Here is a 21,777-nt window from a genome sequence, read left to right on the forward strand (position 1 = left end):
TCATCTCTACCCCTCCAAGTTTCACCTATCACCTAGTGCTTCTCCCTCCCCTCCCCCCAGCCTTTCAAATCTACTCCTCAGCTATTTTTCTCCAGTCCTACTGAAGCGTTTCGGCCCAAAACGTTGACTGTACTTTTTTCCATAGATGCTGCCTGGCCTGCTGAGTTCCTCCAGCATTTTGTGTGTGTTGCTCAGATAGACAGTATCTACAGATTTTCTCTTGATTGTGCAGCATGATGAAGTCCAGGTTAGAGATGAAGGGGAGTTGCCTCTTTGACAAGGGAAGACATAATAAGTTCTTAGAGAGAATATTCTTAAGGGATTGTCCAGTGATGCTACATCAGTAAAACCTAGAAACAATTAGAGCATATGACTTTTATGGGACTGCATTATAGAACTCTCAGTAGTCTGTGCAAATTAGGACAGCAGATATGTAGAGAGGTTGCAGATAATTGAAAGAATAATAGGATAGCGGAATAGGAACTAGAACTCTAGGGTTGAAGATAGGGCAGTTGATATATTAGTCGATGCATTATGTAGTGAGACTGTGAGGAAGAACAGGCAGAAGAGAGGGCAGAATTAGTCAGTGGGATGAGTTGGTGTAACGTGTGAGCAAAATAGAAAAGGGTGACAAAACAGAACTAAAGGTGTTATATTTGAATGCATGTAGTATACGGAATAAGACAGATGATCATGTAGAGATTGTTAGGTATGATGTTGTGGGTATAGAGTCAGTCCTCCTTATCCGCGGGTTCCGCATGTGCGGATTCAACCAACCGTGAATCGGGAAAACCCAGAAGTTGAGCATTGTTTGCCTCAAACTTGTTCATTTGCTGCTTGTGTTGTGAGCGAGAGGAAGTAAGGCTAGTAAGGAATGGCTGGCTAGCTATGTAAAGCACTACAGCCTCAAGAACTTAAAGATCACAGGAGAATCAGGATCGGTTGATGCCAAGGTGGCATCAGCATTCCCAGAAGAGTACGATGGTTGCATCTGTACTGAACGTGTACAGACTTCTTTTTCTTGTCATTATTCCCTAAACAATACAGTATAACTATTTATATAGCATTTACATTGTATTAGGTATTATAAGTAATCTAGAGATGATTTAAAGTATACGGGAGAATGTGCGTAGGTTATATGCCATTTTACATAAGGGTCTTGAGCATCCGTGTTTTTTGGTATCTGCGGGAGTCCCGGAACCAATCCCCCACAGATAAGGAGGGCCGACTGTACTAGAGTCATGTTTGGAAGAAAATCATGGTGGTGAGCTTTAACATCAAAGCATACACATTGTATCGAAAGGACAGGCAGAGGGGGTGGAGTGGTTCTGTTGGTAAAAAGATTAAATCAAATCATTAGAAGGAAGTGCATAGGATTGGAAGATGGAGAATCATTGCGGGTGGAGTTGAGAAACTGCAAGGGTAAAAAGACCCTGATGGGAGTTATATGCAGGCCTCCAAACAATAGCCAGAATGTAGGATATGAATTACAATAAGAGGTAGAAAAGCGTGTAATGAGGCCAATTTTACAACTGTCTTGGGGGATTTCAAAATGCAGGTAAACTAGGGAAAAGAGGTTGGTGCCGGATCCCAAGAGAGGCAATTTGTAGAATATGTATGAATGGCTTTTTAGAGCAGCTTCACTAGCGGAAGGACAATTCTGAATTGAATGTTGTGTAATGAAACAGATTTGACTAGAGTGCTTAAGGCAAAGGAATCATCATAATATGATAGAATTCACCCCACAGTTTGAAAAGGAGGAGTTAAAATCCGATGTATCAGTATTACAGTGGAGTAAAAGGAATTACAGGGGCATGAAAGAGGAGCCTGTCAAAGTTGATTGGAAAGGAACACTACCAGGGAGGATGGCAGAACAGCAATGGTTGGAGTTTCTGGGGCAGTTCTGGTGCAGAATATATGCATCCCAAAGATGAAGAAGCATTCCAAAGGAACGGCTGATAAGGGAAGTCAAAGACAGCATAAAAGCAAAAGAGAGGGCATATAATATAGCAAAGTTAGTGGGAGGTTAGAAGAATGGGAAGCTGTTAAAAACCAACAAAGGCAACAAAAAGCCATAAGGAGAAAAGAGATAAAATATGAAGGGAAGCTAGTCGATAATATAAAAGAAGATACCAAGGGTTTTTGGTATCAGGGTTCTGAAAGAGGTAGCTGAAGAGATTTTGGAGACATTAGTAATGATCTTTCAAGAGGTACTTGCGGTGAACTACATATACCCGTCTGGACACACCACCCTGCTGACTGCTCCTGTGGCTCCTCCCACAGACCCCTGTATAAAGGCGATTGGAGGCACTGCTCCCCCTTCAGTCTCCAGGATGTTGTGTGGTGGGCTCTTGCTGCTGACGGTGCTTTCTTCCAGCTAATAAAAGCCTACCTTGACTCACGTCTCTGAGAGTTATTGATGGTACATCAATTTTATTAGCTGCAATTTTAAAACATGTAAAGTATTTTACATCTGGAAAAATTGGACATTGATCCTCAAGCCCCAGAAGCAGCTATTGCCTTTGAACTCTGGCTTGCATGCTTCCAATCATACTTGGAAGGGATTCCCGTGACTGAGCCTGCTATCATGCACAAAATCCTCCTCTCCAGAGTCAGTCCGAAGGTATACCCCCTTATCAGGGACCTGCCAACCTACCAAGGGGCACTGGACGCCCTCAAAAGACAGTACCTGCGGACGGTGAACACCGTCTACGCAAGACAATGCTTAGCGATGCGGCGGCAGCGGGCCGGAGATTCGAGCGCTGAGTTTGTCCAGGCCCTACAGACACTCGTGCAGGCCTACGACTGCAGGCGACTGATGGCGGAACAGCATGCGGAGCTCCTGGTACGAGACGCCTTCATTATGGGGATCAGGTCAGTGTAAGTGCGCCAGCGGCTGCTGGAAAACGCCGATCTTACCTTACGCTTGGCAATCGAGCTGGCAGACACGCTGGAGGCTGCTTTGCACAACGCTGATGCTGTCCAGCCGCACGATCTCCCGCTGACCCCATGGATGCTGCAGACCCCGCCACCCGGCCAATCGACCTCAGCTGCGGCCACTCACGAGTCCGCGCAGTGTTACTTCTGCGGACTCGAAAAGCACCCCCGAAAATGCTGCCCAGCTTGAGAAGCTACCTGCTCCAGCTGCAGAAAGAAGGGCCATTTCGCCAAGGTCTGTAAGTCTAAACCACGAGCGGGGATGAGCAGTGCCTTGTGCGAGGCATGGGGGTGGCCATCTTGGTTGCCGCCATCTTGCCTGCCCGCCTTGTGCGAGACATGGGGGCGGCCATCTTTGTCGGCGCCACCTCGCCCCGCCTCCAACCCATGGGTGCTTACCGGGCATCAAGACGGCAATTCAACTCTGGCCTCCGTAACCCTCGACCAAAGCACCCCACACCAGCTTGCAAGGTCAATGATGGACATCCTGGTGGAGGGGCACAGGACTAGCTGCCTGTTTGACACGGGCAGCACTGAGAGTTTTATTCACCCGGACATGGTGCAACGCTGCGGACTTGTGACACAGCCGGTAAGCCAGAGGGTCACCATGGCTTCTGGGTCGCATTCCACAGACACCCGGGGGGGCTGTGTAGCGACATTGGTGGTGCAGGGCACAAAATATTGGGACCTTGCGCTACTGGTCATGCCTCAACTGTGCATGCCTGTGCTATTGGGGCTGGACTTCCAGAGCCACCTAAAAAGTGTGACTATGGCATATGACGGGCCCCTCCCACCACTCACTGTCAGGAATCCTCAGTTTTGTGGGACTTCGTCATATACCCCGCTACTGACCACACACACACACCAAACCACACATCCTACCCAGCACCATGCCGACAGCCGCACTACTGACACTACTTGCAGCCTCTCCACCCTCAAGATCCCTCCCCCACTGCTATTCGCTAATCTGACCCCCGACTGTAAACCTGTGGCAACTAAAAGCAGGAGGTACAGCACGGGGGACAGGGCCTTCATTCAGTCGGAGGTGCAGCGGGTGCTCAGGGAGGGGATCATTGAGTAAAGCACAAGTCCTTGGAGGGCCCAGGTGGTCGTTGTTCGGACAGGGCAAAAAATAGGATGGCCATGGACGATAGCCAGACCATTAATAGGTTCACGCAGCTTGACGCGTACCCACTACCCCGCATCGTGGATATGGTCAACCAGATAGCTCAGTACAAGGTGTACTCGACCATAGATCTGAAATTTGCTTACCACCAGCTCCCCATCCGCCCGGAGGACCGCCCCTACACTGCCTTTGAGGCACGCGGCAGTCTCTATCACTTCCAGCGCGTCCCCTTCAGTGTCACGAATGGTGTCTCTGTCTTCCAGAGGGAAATGGACTGAAGGCCACATTTCCATATCTGGATAGCATCACCATCTGCGGTCACGACTGGCCGGATCACAACACCAACCTCCAACGATTTTTCCAAGAGGCCAAAGCTCTGAACCTTACCTATAACAGGGACAAGTGTCTGTTCGGAACCACCCAACTCGCTATCCTTGGGTATGTCGTGGAGAACGGGGTCATTGGCCCTGATCCTGACCGTATGCGCCCCCTGTTAGAACTCCCTCTTCCCACCACCCTCAGAGCCCTCAGACGGTACCTGGGCTTCTTTTCCTATTACGCCCAATGGGTCCCTCATTACGCAGACAAGGCCTGCCCCCTGGTCAAGTCCACCACATTTCCCCTCTCTGTTGAGGCCCGCACGGCCTTCAGCCGCATTAAAGGGAACATTGCCAAAGCAACGATGCATGCGGTGGACGAGACCATTCCCTTCCAAGTAGAGAGTGACACCTCCGACTTCACGCTGGCTGCTATCCTCAATCAGGCAGGAAGGCCAGTAGCATTCTTCTCTCGCACCCTTCAAGGCCCTGAAATTCGGCACTCCGCGGTGGAGAAAGAAGCCCAGGCCATAGTGGAAGCTATTAGGCACTGGAGGCACTATCTCGCCGGCAAAAAGTTCACCTTGCTGACTGACCAGCAATCAGTTGCGTTCATGTTTAGCAACCAACAGTGGGGCAAAATCAAAAATGATAAAAATTTTGCAGTGGAGAACAGAACTCTCCACCTACAACTATGATATCATGTACCAGCCTGGAAGGCTCAATGAGCCCCCTGATGCCCTATCAGGGGGTTAGAGTGTGCCAGCACGCAGCTCAACCAGCTATATGCCCTCCATGCAGATCTTTGCCACCCGGGGGTCACCCGATTTTACCATTTCGTGAAAGCCTAGAACCTGCCGTACTCCCTTGCCTTACATCCAGGACGATGGCCAGGGACTGCCAAGTCTGCGCTGAGTGCAAACCGCACTTCTACCGTCCTGAAAAGGCGCAACTTATCAAGGCCACCCGCCCCTTTGAGCGACTGAATGTTGACTTTAAGAGCCCCCTTCCCTCCACTGACCACAATGTCTACTTTCCCAACATTATCGACAAGTATTTGCAGTTCCTCTTTGCCATCCCCTGCCCCAACACCACTGCCTCGTCTGTCATAAAAGCCCTGTGCCAGCTCTTCACTCTGTTCGGATATCCCTGCTGTATCCACAGTGATAGAGGGTCCTCCTTTATGAGTGACGAGCTGCGCCAGTACCTGCTGGCTAGGGGCATTGCTAATTGAAGGACCACAAGCTATAATCCCTGGGGAAATGGACAGGTGGAGAGGGCGAATGCCACAGTGTGCAAGGCCACACTTTTAGCTCTTAAGTCAAAGGGGATGCTAGTCTCTCGATGGCAGGAGGTCCTCCCCAAGGCACTCCACTCCATCCGCTCTCTGTTATGTACGTCCACCAATGCCACCCCTCATGAGTGACTCTTTTCTTTTCCCAGGAAGTCTGCCACTGGGACCACCCTACCGACTTGGCTGACGTCCCCAGGGCCAGTGCTACTCCGGAAACATGCGCGGAGCAATAAATACTCCCCGCTGGTCGAGAGGGTTCACCTACTACATGCGAATCCCCAGTATGCCTACGTGGTCTTACCTGATGGGCGGGAGGACACGGTCTCTGTCCGCGACCTGGCGCCCACAGGAGCAGCAGACCACTACCCCGAACACTTCACGGTAACTACGAACCCTGTACCCACCGAGGTGTATACCCACCTGACACCATGCTCACCAAGCCCTACACAGACTCCTCACAACACTCCCATACCAGGCGCCTCGCACACGCATAAGGGATCACTGACACCTAATGGGCTGACACCTCAAGTCAGGCCAGAACCAGCACAACCACTGTCTCCGGTGCAATCACCGCCAGTGCTACGTAGATCGCAGCGACAGATTCTACCACCTGATAGACTTAACCTGTAAATATACTTGTAAGAAACCTCGCCCCACGGGGACTCTCTTTTAAAACAAAGGGGGGGTGAATGTGGTGAACTACATATACCTGTCTGGACACGCCCCCCCCCCCCGCTGACTACTCCTGTGGCTCCTCCCACAGACCCCAGTATAAAGGCAATTGGAGGCACTGTTCCTCCCTCAGTCTCCAGGATGTTGTGTGGTGGGCTCTTGCTGCTGACACTGCTGACGGTGCTTTCTTCCAGCTAATAAAAGCCTGCCTTGACTCACGTCTCTGAGAGTTATTGATGGTGCATCAGTACTAGATCCTGGAATGATTGCAGAGGACAGGAAAATTGCAAATGTCACTCCACTCTTCTAGAAGAGAAGGAGAAAAACAAAAGGAAACTATTGGCCAAATAGCCTGACTTCAGTGTTTGGGAAGAGTTGAAGTCCATTATTAAATATGAGATTTCATGATACTTGGAGGCACATGATAAAGCCGGTCAAAGTTGGCAAGGTTTCCTTAAGGGGAAATCTTGCTAACAAATCTGTTGGAATTGTTTGAAGAAATATCAGGCAGCAGATGAGAATGAGTAGATATTGGTCACTCAAATTTTCAGAAGGCCTTTGACAAGTTGCTGCACATGAGACTGCTTTATAAAATAAGAGCTCATGGTATTACAGGAACGATAATAGCATAGACTGAAGATTGGCTGACTGGCAGGAAGTAAAGAGTGAGAATAAAGGGGTCCTAGTCTGGTCAATTGCCAATGGCTAGTGGTGTTTCACAGAGGTTAGTATTAGGACTGCTTCTTTTCACATTTGGATTTGGATGACAGAATTGAAGACTTTTGGCCAAGTTGCAGATGATATGAAGGTAGGTGGAGGGTCAGGTCGTGTTGAGGAAGCAGAGCATCTGCAAAGGGATAGATTGGGAGCCTGCCCTACTGAGATCCTCCAGCATTTTGTGCGTGTTGCTTAGGCAAAGAAGTGACAGGTGGAATAAAATGTAGGGAAGTGTATGGTCATGCATTTTGATGGAAGGAATAAATGAATAAACTATTTTCTAAATAGGGAGAAAATTAAAAAATCAGAGGTACAAAGGGAATTGGGAGTCCTCGTGCATGATTTCCTATACGTTAACTTGCAGATTGAGTTGGTGGTAAAGAAAGCAAATGCAATGGTAGCATTCATTTCGGGAGGACTAGAATATAACAGCAAGGATGTGCTGCTAAGGTTTTATAAGACCACAAGACATAGGTGCAGAATTAGGCCATTTGGCCCATTGAATCTGCTCCACCATTTCATCAGGATTTCTTCAATTTTCCTCTCTGCCCCAATCTCCTGTCTTCTATCCATATCCCTTCATGCCCTGACCAATCAAGAATCTATCAACCTCTATGTTAAATATACATAAAGACTTGGCCTCCACAACTGCCTGTGGCAAAGAATTCCACAGATTCTCCACTTTCTGGCTAAAAGAATTCCTCCTCATCTCCATTCTAAAAAAGACACTCTATTCTGAGCATGTCCTCTAGTCTTAGACTCTCCCAACAGAGGAAACACCTTTTCCACATCCACTCTATCAAGGCCTATCACAATTTGATAGGTTTCAATGAGGTCACCCTTCATTCTTCTGAATTCTAGTGAATACAGGCTCTTCATATGACAAGATATTAGATCCTGGAATCATTTTTGTGAACCTCCTTTGAACCCTCTCCAGTTTCAGCAGATCCATTCTAAGGGCCCAAAACCGCTCACAATACTCCAAGTGAGGCCTCACCAGTGTTTTATAAAGTCTCAACATTATATCCTTGCTTTTATACTCTAGTCTTCTTGGATTGAATGCTAACATCACATTTGCCTTCCTCACCACAGACTCAACCTGCAAATTAAATTTAGGGAATCCTGCACAAGGACTCCCAAGTCCCTTTGTGCCTCGGTTTTTTGCATTATAATGGGGTGGCAGAACTCATTGAAACCTACCAAATATTGAAAGTCCTAGATACAGTGATGTGGAAAGGGTGTTTTCTATAGTGGGTGAGTAGGACCAGAATAGAGGGATGTCCATTTAGAACAGAAATGAGAAAGAATTTCTTCAGCCAGAGAGCGTTGAATCTGTGAAATTCATTGCTACGGACTGTGGAGGCCAAGACATTGAGTATATTTAAAGCAGGGGCTAATAGGTCCTTGATTCGTCTTGGCATCAAAGTTTACGGGCAGAAGACAGGAAATAGGGTTGAGAGGAATAATAAATCAGCCATGATGGAATGACAGAGTAGAAATAATGGGCCAAATGTCCTTATTCTGCTCCGATGTCTTATGATGCTTTTCGGGATAGATTCTACCTTCCTTAATATTGATTGGGCCACCCATTGTGCAAAGGACTTGGATTGATGAAATTTGTTAAATGGCTCCAAAGAAATTTCCTTTAATTGATGTATAGTGGGTTCTATTAGAGAGGGTGCCACAGCAGACCTCCTCTTAGGGAATGAAATAGGGCAAATGACTTAAGTGTCAGTGGGGGAGAACTTTGGGACCATAGTTACATTAGTTTTTAAGTAGTTGTGGAGAAAGATAAGACAAGTTCACAGGTTACGTTCTGAAACTGGGCAGGGCCAATTTTGAACAGGATCTTCTGGGGGAGAGACTCTTTGTGGGGTAAAGGGGCAACTGGCAAGTGGGAAGTTTAGGGAACCCTGGCTGTCACAATATGGTGAGACTCTGGTTAGAAAAAGGAAAGAGGCATATTTCCGATTTAAGCAATCAAGACCAAGCAAATCCTTTGAAGTGCATAGAGGGAAATCTAGAGGGCAATTGCAGAGCACAAGTGGATCTGGCAGGTTAGATTAAGGAAAATCCCAAGATTCTTCAGGTATACTAAGAGAAAAGAACAGAATAAGTCCCCTTAAAGATCAGCATAGTTACCTACCTGTTAATACATAGAAGATGAATGAGATTTTTGCAAGTTTTCTCTCAGTTTTTACAGTGGAGAATATCATGAATGCTAAGGAATTGAGGCGAGTTAAGATTTCTTAGACTTCCTCTCTGAATTAACAGGGAGGAGGTATTGGTGGCATCAAAGCACATTAAAGTGGATAGATCCCCAGAGCCTGACAGAGTGCATCCTCAGACCTTGCAAGAAGCCAGGGAAGCCTACGCAGAGACATTTGTTTCATCTTTATCACAGGCGATACTACAGAAGACTTGGAGAGTAGCTAATTTTGTACCATTATTTAAGAAGAGCAGCGAAGGCAAGCCAGGGAACTAGGCTGGTGAACCTGTAGCAGTGGATAAGTTACTGCAACCATCATGCTCCACCATTCCAGCATGGCTGATTTATTATCCCTCATTCTCCTGTCTTCTCCTTGTAATCTTTGGCACCCTTACTAATCAAGAACCTATCAACCTCCACTTTAAATATACCCAATGACTTGGCCTGCGCAACCATCTGTGACACTGAATTCCACAAATTCATCACGCTCTGGCTAAAGAAATTCCTCCTCACCTCTGTTCTAAAGGGATCTCAGTCCTTCTATTCTGAGGCTATGCCCTCTGGTCCCAAACTCTCCCACTATAGAAAACATCCTCTCTGTCCACTCTAGCTAGGCCTTTCCATAATTGATAGGTTTCAGTGAGAAACCCCCCCCCCTTTCGAAATTCCAGCAAGTTTAAGCCCAAGCCATCAAATAAACCTCTTGTGTTGACCCTTTCATTCCCAGGATAATTCTCATGAACCTCCCCTGGTCACAGCCCATCCTTTCTTAGGTAAGGGGCTTAAAACCGCCCACAATGCTCCAAGAGCAGTCTGACCAAAGCCTTATAAAGCTTCAGCATTATATCCTTGCTTTTATAATCTAGTTATCTCAAACATTGCATTTGCCTTCCTTACCATGGACTCAACCTGCAAGCTAACATTTAGAAAATCGTGCACAAGGACTCCCAAGTCCCCTTGCACCTCTAATTTTTGATCTTACACCCCAGTTATAAAAGAGCCAATCCCTCTACCAAAGTACATGACCATGCACTTCCCTACACTGTCTTCCATCTGCCATTTACTTGCCTATTCTCCTATTCCTTCTACGTCCTCCTGCAGACTCTCTGCTTCTTCATTATTATCTGCACCTCCACCTACCTTTGTATCATCAACAAATATCATTGACATATGTGAAAAGAAATTATCACAATAGCACTAGTATCACCACTAGTCACCAGCAGTTAACCACTAAAGGACTCCTTTATTCCCACTCTTTGCCTCCAGCCAGTCAGCTCATCTTCTTTGCATACTAGTACCTTACCTATCATACCATGACTCTAATCTTGTTTACCAGCCTTGGGTGTGGCATCTTATCAAAGGGTTCTGAAAATCTAAGTAAACAACATCCACTGTCTCTCCTTTGTTGACTCTGTCTATTATTTCCTCGAAGAATTCCAACAGATTTGTCAGGCAAGATTGCCCCTGATTCCAGCTTATCTTATCATGTGCCTCCAAGCATCCGAAAACCTCATCATCAATAATGGACTATTACTAACCACTGAAGTCAGGCTAACTGGCCTATAATTTCCTGTCATCTGCCTCCCTCCCTTCTTAAAAAGAGTAGAGTGACATTTGCAAATCTCCAGTCCTCCAGAACCATTCCAGAATCTAATGATTCTTGAAATATCATTACAATGCCTCCACAATCTCTTCAACTACCTCTTTCAGAACCCTGAGGTGCAGTCTATCTGGCCCAGGTGACTAATTCTACTTTCTGACCTTTCAGTTTCCAAGCACCTTCTTCTTAGTAATAGTAACTGACATCTGTACCATTCTGCCTCCTGGTCACACACGAATCACTAGCATACTGCTGTTGTCTTCCACAGTGAAGACTGACACAAAATACTAAGAGTTGCCCACTATTTCTTTATCCCCCTTTAGTACCTCTATAGTGTTATTTGTCCAGCGGTCTAATATCCACTCGTCTCTCTTTTACTCTTTACTATACGTATCTGAGGAAAAAACTTTGTTATCCTCTTTCATATTATTGGCTAGCTTACCTTCATATTTCATCTTTTTTCTCCTTATAGATTTTTTAGTTGCCTTCTGTTGGTTTTTAAAAGCTACCATCTAATTGTTGCTATTTTGTATGCCCTCTCTTTTGCTTTTATACTGTCTTTGACTTTCCATGTCAGTAACAATTGTTACTATCTATCCTGCACCTTTTGAACTGCTCCTGGAAACTCCAGCCATTTCTGCTCTACCGTCAACCCTGCTAGTGTTTCCTTCCAATCAACTTTGACCAACTCCTCTCTCATGCCTCCATAGTTCCCTTTATTCCACTGTAATACTGAGAATAATACTGCCTCCCAAGGCTTCCTTTATCTTCAGCGTACTTATCAAATCTGTTATATTACACAACATGCAATAGACAATAGACAGTAGGGGCAGGAGTAGACCATTCGGCCCTTCTAGCCAGCACCGCCATTCACTGTGATCGTGGTTGATCATACACAATCAGTACCCCGTTCCTGCCCTCTCCCCATATCCCTTGACCCCGCTATCTATAAGAGCTCTATCTAACTCTTTCTTGAATGCATCCAGAGACTTGGCCTCCACTGCCTTCTGGGCAATCCAGAATTGCCTTTCCCCTTGTGAGCTTAATCACAAGCCGCTCTAAAATTCCATCTCATAGGCATTCTAAAAAATTTGTCCCTTGAGAGCCAGCACTAACCTGATTTTTCCAATTTACCTGCATATTGAAATGCCCATGCCTATTGCAACATTGCCATTTTTACAAGCCTTTTCCTTATGCCATTGTAATTTATGCCCCATATCCTGACTATTGTTCAGAGCCCTGTATATAACTCACAGAGAGTCTTTTTACCCTTTCAGTTCCTTAACACTATCTCACAAAGATTCAACATCTTCCAATCCTATGTCTAAGGCTTTAATTTCATTTTTTTTTACCAACAGAGACATCCCACTCCTTCTGCCTACCTGCCTGTCCTTTTGATACATGTATATCCTTAGTTCCCAACTATGATCTTCTTTCAGCCATGGCACAGTGATGCCCATAACATCATGCCTGCCAAATTCTAACTGTGCTACAAGATCATCTACCTTATTCTGTATACTGTGTGCAATCAAATACAACACCTTCAGTCCAGTAGCCATCAATTTCAATCCCCCCCCACCCCCATGTTACAGGAAATTAAAATTCTTGTCTCTTTCTACATTTATTGTCTTTTTATTTATTCTGGAGACTTTCATAACCTCTACTGCACTCTTATTCCCTTTTAACTTATCCTGACTTTTTTGAACCATTGAACCACTATTTAGTTTAAAGACACACTTTAACCCAACCCACTGACTGCAATTTTGCTCTAGCATCTGTCTATCCTTCCTCACAGTCTAACTACATATTGCATTTACCTGTTCTAGCAATCCTGCCTGTAAGGATATTGTTCCCCTTAGAATTCTTTCATACCTTCCCCAGACAAGATCCCAATGATCCAGAAATCTGAAACTTTGCCCCCTGCAATCAATTCCTCAGGCATGCATTCATCTGCCAAATCATCCTATTCTTACCCTCACTGGCCCACGTGGCACAGGCAGTGACCCGGAGATTACTATCCTTGAGATCCTGCTTTTCAGCTTTCTGCCTAACTCCCTATATTCTCTCTTCAGGACCTCGTCCCTTTTCCTACCTATGTCATTGTTACTAACGTGTACCATGACTTCTGGATGTTCACTTTCTCCCTTTAGAATGCTGTGGACCCGAACCAAGATATCCCTGAACTTGGCACCTGGAAGGCAATTCACCATATGGGTATCTCTTTTACTTCCAGAGAATCCCCCGTCTGCTCCTCTAACTCCCTATCACTACTGCACTCCTCTTCTGTTTCCTTCTGAGCTACAGAGCCAGACTCAGCGCCACAGACCTGGTTGCTGCAGCTTTTTCCTGGTAGGTTCTCAGCAACAGTATCCAAAACTGTATGCTTATTGTTGAGGGAAACAGCCACAGAGGCACTCTGCACTGCCTGTCTATTTCCTTTCCCTCTAATAACAGTCACCCAGCTATCTGCCTCCTGTAACTCAAGGATGACCATCTCCTTGTAACTTCTGTCTATCACCTCCTCATTCTCCCATGAGTTGAAGGCTCTCCAACAGCAGCTGCAGTTTCATAACAAAGTTTGTAGTGCACTGCAACACTTCATACAGATGTACTGTAGTTATCAGGGAGAGTGGAGATCTCCCAATGTTCTCATTAAGAAATTGCCACTGACACTGGACCCATGCTCACCACACTAGCTATGTACCAACAGGCAAACAAAGGTAGAAACTTACCAGAAACTTATCTAGAGCCTTCACTCTTCTCGCTTAATTCTCTTAAGCAAAAGCCTGAAACTAACCACTCTAATACAAACCCACTCACACAATGGCTGCTTCCACAGTGAATGGAAGAGCCCAGGAGAACGTGTGGAACGAGGGAGCGAGAAGTACAAATACATAGCTCGCTGCAAGTGGTTTCACAGGTAGTCAGGGTGGTGAAGAAGGCTATTTCACTGGTCTTCATCAGTCTGAGCAGTGAGCATAGGAACTGAGATGTTATCTGGTAGCAATACAAAATGTTGGTGAGACTACACTTGAAGTACTGTGTATGGTTTTGATCTTCCTACCAGAGGAAGGATATTATTAAGCTGGAAAGAGTGCAAAGAAGATTTAGATGATCAGATAAGGGGCCCAATGAGTTGCTCTGCCACTTGAATCATGGCTGATTTTTTTTTTAGAAGAATGTTGCCAGGGTTCTGGAGCCTGAGTTACAGAGATGTCAAGCAGGGTAGTACTTTATTCCTTGGACTGTAGGAGAATCAGGACATTATACAAGTGTATAAAAAATGAGGCTTGGATAGGATGAACATACACAGTCTTTTTTCCCCAAGGGGAAGAGAACATAAAACTAGAGGGGAGGACGTTAAGAAAAGAATAAAAAGACTTAAAAGAGACCTGTGGGGACTTCATGCACTGGGTGGTGCATATATGAGATGAGTTACCAGAGAAAATAGTTGAGGAAGGTATAGTAACTACTTTTAAAAGCCATGACTGAATTGGCAGAGCAACTCAATGGGCTGAATGGCCTATTATTTTATCATCTAGATCAGGGTTTCTCAAATGGAGTTCCATGGAAGGCCAGGGTTCTGCAAGTGATCATGATACAAAAAAAAATAAACATCGTTTTTTGAACTTAGTGCAACAAGTGATGCTAGTGCTCGCAGTGGTGGGCAGTGACCGAGTAGCCCATTAGCAATCTCGTTAGAGATCTCTCAGACAATCATGGCGGTGTGCAGTAGGACCATTTTTATTTGGTAGAGTCCATTCTCAATTTTTGATGTGAGATAGGGAGGCCATTCATAAATGGTGAGTCACATATCGCATGGAGGGGAGGATGGTAAGCTGATAATTGGTGAGCACTGTATTGCATGGAGGGGAAATCAGTAGGCTGATAACTGGTGAGCACTGTATTGCACAGAGGGGAGGATGGTAGGTTGATGAGGACCGTGAAGTGTATTTTCTGAGCAAAGAATGGACTCACCCAACTTGGGCTGTGTTGTCAGCTCCCTCCTCCAACTTTCCCTTATATACCGCCGACTGACATATGGGAGCAAACAAACTCTACCGGTGTAGGAGAAAATTGGAGGGAAGTTTTCATTATAAAGGAATTTTAGAGTGCCACAGTTCAGCTGCTGACCTGCCGCTTTGCTGTTGTTGTAAATGTTGCAAAAGGTGGATTGTGTAGCTTAGAAGTGAATTGCATTGTGAAGTTTATGTATTTTTTGTGGTTTTCTCATTTAGTTATTTATTATGCTGTTCATATATGCAACAATGGACACAAAAAAGTCTATCTTTACAATGAAAGCCACTTATCAATGGGTTTTTCATGTACTGGTGATCCAAGTTGTCCTGTTCTATTGTGCCTAGTCTCCGGCAAACAAGTTACTAATGCAGCAGTTGCTCCAGCAAAACTGAAAAGACACAACTACAAATCACAGCCATGTGACATGTAAAAGTACTGATTATTTTAAACAGCTATTGGAATCTCAAAACTAACAGAGTAAAGCTTTTGTTAATAAAGTCACAGTCAGTAAAATATTCAGGAAGCAAGTTACCGGTATTTAGGAGCAGAACTTAATACCCGGAAAAGGAAAAGTCACACAGTTGGTGAGAACCTAATAATGCCACATGTAAAATGATAGTGGGTAAATTGCTAGGGCAAGATGCAGTATGAGAAATTGAAAAGGTTTCACTCTCAAACAGTATAGTAAGCTGAAATATTGATCACATGTCACATGATGCTAAAGAGGTTTTGTGTGATAAACTTAAAAACTACAGTTTCTCTATCCAGGTTGATGAGTCAACAGATTTTACCAATAAATGTCATGTTGTAGCATTTGCAAGATTTGTAAATGATGGTGAAGTTCAAGAAAACTTTTTCTGTTGCTAAGAACTGCCTATAACAAGCAAAGGCCAAGATATATCTAATGTTTGGTATTCATATCTGGAAACAAAAGGTCTGTCTTGAAGAAACTGTGTTGGCATCTGTACTGATGGTGTCCTATCAATGGTTGGCTCCATGAGAGGTTTCATTTCTCTTGTAAAAAAAACAAAATCCTGATGTCGTCACAATACACTGCTTCAACATTGCAAATGTTTTCATGCTGTAAATAGCATTAATTAAAATTAATTTACAACCTTTATTTAGCTTAAATCTACCAAGCCTACCTTTAGAAAAATTAAATCCCATTTTGGCTCAAGCTAGTTATTTAACAGAAATTTGGTATGTTTGTCTTATGAGTTTTTAAAATTTATAAAAGGGAAAGAAAGAGATTAATTTCAAGAAAGGTAAGCAAAGCTTATCGACCTGCTTGTTTCAAAAAAAGGTTGACTAAAAATTATTCTCTACTCAAAAGAGTATTGACAATTACTTTTGGATTATTATATCTACAGTTTACTCATCACGCTAACATACCGAGAGCAGTAGATATAATTTTTTTTATGCAGGGGTTCCCTGAGACCTGAAAATTATTTCAAGGGTTCCTCCCAGGGCAAAAGAATTGAGAAAGGCTGGTCCAGATCTTCTTTGCACTCTTTCCTATCAAGTATATTGATTAGAAGAGTTTACAGCGGGGGTTCTGAACCTTGGATCCACTGTTCGCTTGCTTAATGGGCAATGGCCCTGGCTTAGAGGGATATGGGTCAAACACTAGCTAATGTAAACTTGGTCAGCATGGACAAATTAGGTTGAAGAGAATCTGTTTCCATGCAGTATTACTCCATGGCTTCATAAGCAGCCATCAGAATTGACAGGCATATCGTGGCTGAATAAACTTAGCAATATTAAAGTTGCTGAAGTTATAAAGTAGACAACAGCTGGAAGAAATTTAGAAGCGCTTTTTAAAATATAAGGGTGACAGGAATACTGTACTGTTCCATAAATCATTAGCTTATAATAGTGTTTACACCGTCATATTTGCAGGGAAGTTACTAAGTGCAATTAGCAATGTGGCCAAGGTTACTTTGCCTTTCTCAGGTTAATATATTACAGAGGTCTGACAAATTATGTAATAAAGTGTTTTCAATTTAATCTTCTTCCCAAAATCCTGGTTAAATACACTAACTTATTAAGAGGATTTTGTCAGTCTTCATTTATTTTGAAATCACATCATTTGTTACAAAATGTCATCTGACATGTGGAATAAATGACCTCAATCAAGGAGTATGTATTCATGAAATATCTTTGCCAAAGTTTATTTTAATGTGATTTCCACTAATCAGAATTACTATGTAAAATTGTACACATAAAATTTGTAACATTTCTCAAGAAAAATTTCTTAAGTATATCTGTTTAATTAAAAGATTGTAGTACATTCCAGAACTTTGATCCAACATAATGATTGAAAAGAAATCCAGATGTTATTTACAGACAAATTTTGAAATACTGGTGTTCACATGCACCTGTCATTCCTGACCTTTTAGGATAGATCAGAGATATTTGGGAAATTCTATCAAAGGAGCATTAGAGAGTTGCTCTATGCATCTCTGACAATACAGAGATAACAGCAGTTGTGGGAATGAACTCGTGAATGGAATAGAATAGGATGTAGAGAGCATTCCATCTTTCAAAATAGTGCAACGTACAGGAATTGAGTAATCATATTGCAGAACAGTCCGTCTGACTTGCCCATCTAGCCAAGGTACAGTATATTACTCATACATTAAGTTCCTGGACAGCTGTACTCCTTGGTATGAAGATTTTGTATTTGATCACTGTAAGATTTCAGGAATCAGAACTCCTTTTCTTGCAATTGGTTATTCTGTGTCGCATAAATTACTTGACCCTCATCAGCGTAAACTTTAACATTGCCAAGGTCATGCCATTTATCAGTAAGGATTTTTCCATTATTTAATGAATTGCAAACTGAACAATGCAATCACCAGCAGATGTCTTCAGTTCAGGCTGTAAAATGGAGGACAGTTCACCAAGGAGCAAATATAGTTGGTTGCACCTAGGGCACAATCAAAAGAAGACCACTGATATCCTGTGTCTAAGATGAGTATCTAACAATTATTTTTATTTAAGTAACTCAATAGTGCTATTGTCTATCTTTCACCAACTTGTGATTGAAAGCAGATTTATGATGCAGTAACTGAACAGGATTTGTCCTGCATTTTCTTTTCTTCAAAGGAAATAAATATCAAATGGAGTGAATCAAATTAGCCAAAGGTTGGTATCTGTGAATGTGGATATCGCAGAAGTAGTCAAAGATAGGCTCCACAAAGCCTTCTCTTCCAGTTAGTTAGTTATTTAATTTTCAACAAGCCTTCTGGACTGGATATTATAGAAGCAGTGCTAATGTTTTTGAGCTGATTTAATGACCGTGTGGGATCTGCTAGCTCTGAATATAGCATGCTGCTTTCTCTGATTAGCATTCTCGGTCCTACGCTTAGCTTCATCATGTTAGCTCATTTTTAAACACATATCTAGTGTTCTTTTGCTCTGTTCAGAGGGTTGGTTTCCTGGCTTGTTGGTAGTGGTAGAGAGAGACAAGTGGCAGACCATGAAATTATAAAATTTACTCAAAGGATAATCTATCTTTTATTTGAACTGTCAGATCTGATTCCATTCCATTCAGAACAGAAAATGTGCACAACAGCAGCTCTCCTCAGAGTGGAAATGAGTCTTCCTTTCACAAGTACAGAGTTGTAGTGATACCCTCAACGGCAGATCAATCTGCATCCAGGGATAAGGTTAGAAAACAGTTTGACCCTCGTTTTGGCTTCCCATCACTTGCCACACATCTCCTCTTTCAGATCATGGAATTTCATGCAGATTAGAGTGAGATGTTTCACTTTGGGAGGCCAAACCAGTGTAGGACTTACACAGTGCATGGTTGGGCACTGAGGAATGCAGTAGGACAAAGGGATTTGAGAATACAGATTCATTATTCATTCCTTGAAAGTGGCATCACAGGCTGTATAGAGAGCTTTTGGCACAGGAGGGTTGGGATGTTATGTAAAAGTTGTATAAGACATTGGTGAGGTCAAATTTGGAGCTTTGTGTGCAGTTTTTGTTACCTACCTGCAGGAAAGAAATTAATGAGATTGAAAGAGTACAGAGAAGATTTACAAGGATGTTGTCAGGACTTCAGGGCCTCAGTTATAGGGAAAGGGTGAATAAGTTAGGATTTTATTCCCTGGAGCATAGGAGAATGACAGAAACTTTGACAGAGGTGTACAAAATTATGAGGGTTATTGATAGGATAAATGCAAGCAGGCTTTTCCACCAAGATTGGGTGAAACTAGAACTAATAAGTTAAGGGTGAATGGTGAAATGTTTAAGGGGAATCTGAGAGAGAACGTCATCACTCAGAGGGTAGTGCGAATGTTGAATGCGCTTCCGGGGAAGTAATGGATTTCAACATTGAACAGAAGTTTGGAAAAGTAATGAACAGAGGGGGTATGGAAGGGTCCAGAATGGAGGTCAATGAGTCTGGGTAGAATAACAGGTCATATAGACTAGATGGGTCAAAGGCCCTGTTTCTGTGCTGTAGGACTCTTACAGCTGTATGCCTTAAAGCTTTCTCTCATGGTTCCTCAAACTAACCATCTAAGACATATCCAAACTGTTTGCAACCTTAGTGTTATACTTGACCCCCAAAATTAGTTTAACATTCATACCATTGCTTTGGGAATCTCAGAGCTGCCCAACTATTTTATTTATTCCTCCCTCCTCTATTAAGATCCCCAGCTACGTCTTTGTTGTTTTACAATTTCAATGATATGGCTCCCCTCAATATAGTCACTGTAAATATCCCTATATTACAAGACTATTAATTCATTGCCCTGTTCTTATTCACCTGCACTGGCTGGTTTATTACCATAGAGAGCTGTCGTGACCAAGTACACCTAAAACAGAGGTTGTTAGGTTCTTGGTTAGTCAGGGTGTCAAAGGTTATGGAGAGAAAGCAAGAGGAACAAGAGGGACAATAAATTAACCATGTAGAATGGAGGAACAGATTTGACAGGCCAAATGGCTTAAATCTGCCCCTATGTCTCATGCTCATATGGCTACCCGATTCAAAAATATCTGATATTTAAAACTCTCATCCATGCTTTCAAATAACTAATAGCCTCCTCCTCCCTATTCAGTATTCTCCACTCTTACAACTCTAAGGTATCTGCATTCCAGATTCTTGGTCATCCTAAAATTTAAAATTGCTCTCCCACTAATGGCCAACTGCTGAAAGCCTAACCTTTGAGAAGTCTCCCTCAAAAACCACTGTGTCTACTTGCCCTCCTTCAAAGCTACCTCACTGAGCAAGCTTTTGGTTAGCTACCCCAATATCCCACCAAATAAAATAAAATGCTCGAAACAGGTGTTCAGCAGGTGAAGCCACTTCTGTGGGAACAGAAGCAGAATTAACGCTTCAGACTAACCTGAAACATTGGCTGTGTTTCTCTTCTCACAGACATGGCCTGGCCTGCTGAGCTTTGTTAGCATTTTGCTCTTTTTTATTTTAGATTTTCAGCATTGCATTTCAATATCTCACATACTGTAGCACATTACCTTGACAATGGCGCTGTTAAGCATTTTGCTGCATCGGAAGTTTAAATAATTGCATGGTCCCAGTCTTGCGCATGCTACAACCCCATTCGATGTGTGGATGGGCCTTCTGCCAACTTCCTCAAACTATAGGATATCCTCACTAGACCTTGCTTTCTTCTGTCTAATGTCATCTTCACTAACTCAATGTCAATTTGGCTGATTACACACTTTGAGCTACCCTAATGTATAAAAGGTACAATGTAAGATGTAAACTAATTGTTGCCTCTTATATTCAGTAAAGAATTTTGACCTTAATGCTTTCTTATAAACTTTAAAGATCAGAGGTTGGTGAATCTATGGAATGAACTGCCAGAGGGAGTGACTGAGACAGGTGCAATAACAACCTTAAAAAGTCATTCGGTAAAGTATTTGAATAGGAGGATTTAAGGGGTTATGGCCAAATTTGGACAAATGGGTCTAGCATAGTTGGCACTACTGCCAGCATGGACGAGTGGGCCAGAAGGGCCTTTTTCCTTTGTGTAACTCTATGACTCTCAGTTATTCTGCTGCATTCCTGCTCTACCACTCTGTTATCATTTTTGTCTGGCTCTTTCATCTTCAGTCAGAATTTTATACAGACCCCACTATTACAGAAATTGGTGCACAACTATGTACTGAGCTTAAAAATATAAAAATTGTACACTGACATAATGTAATATGCATTGTGTGCCCCATATGAAATACATTTTGTTAAATACAGTTCTCAAAAGTGGGCGATTTAATTTACCAGATTATTGTGCAGATAGTGAAGAGAACTCATTCTCTTATGATCAACCCTATTATGAGATCCACCTGTCATTTTGAAAGACCAAACTTGCAAGCTAAATTTATAATTTTACAGCACAACCTGCTTATCAGGAACACGAGGGAAGATAACGGTTTGAATTTAAGTAGGCACTTTAGAGGGAAGGGGTGAAAGTCTTGGGCAGATTTCCAGCACACTGATTTAAAATTGTTCCTGGTACTCTTTACAAGAGCAATTTTTATCTTTTCTGAAAATACATATAACATCATTAAAGAATCATGTCCTCTTGTTTTAATTACAGCTCCTTTCCGAAACTGAAATAGATGTTTATAATTTAACACGGAATAAAGTACTTCCACTTCAATTTAAGTTTTTGAAACTAAGCTAGGTTTAAAAAAGAATTTATTATTATCCCCTTCATCACGGTGATTTTCCTGAAGTGGAATAGTTTTGAGATTCTCCACTCCAGTTTTCATTTTGACATTCTTTAAAATAAATAAAGCACTTCCAAAAAGACTGTACGTTTTGATCATTTCACAACGAAGCGAACGGTCAGAGATTCATTTCTACCTCAGTCCCGCTGGCGGCCAGTGATCTCTCAGCAAACTTGA

General features: G+C 43.1%; 1 protein-coding gene across 4 annotated transcripts in view; it reads right to left on the reverse strand.

Moving 5' to 3' along the window:
* gck (glucokinase (hexokinase 4)) overlaps window positions 1-21,777 on the reverse strand; it is a 65,467-nt gene that overhangs the window by 43,265 nt on the left and 425 nt on the right. The gene's annotated exons all lie outside the window — the stretch shown is intronic.

Source organism: Hypanus sabinus, chromosome 1 (genome assembly GCF_030144855.1).
Source record: "Hypanus sabinus isolate sHypSab1 chromosome 1, sHypSab1.hap1, whole genome shotgun sequence".
Lineage (NCBI taxonomy): Eukaryota > Metazoa > Chordata > Chondrichthyes > Myliobatiformes > Dasyatidae > Hypanus > Hypanus sabinus.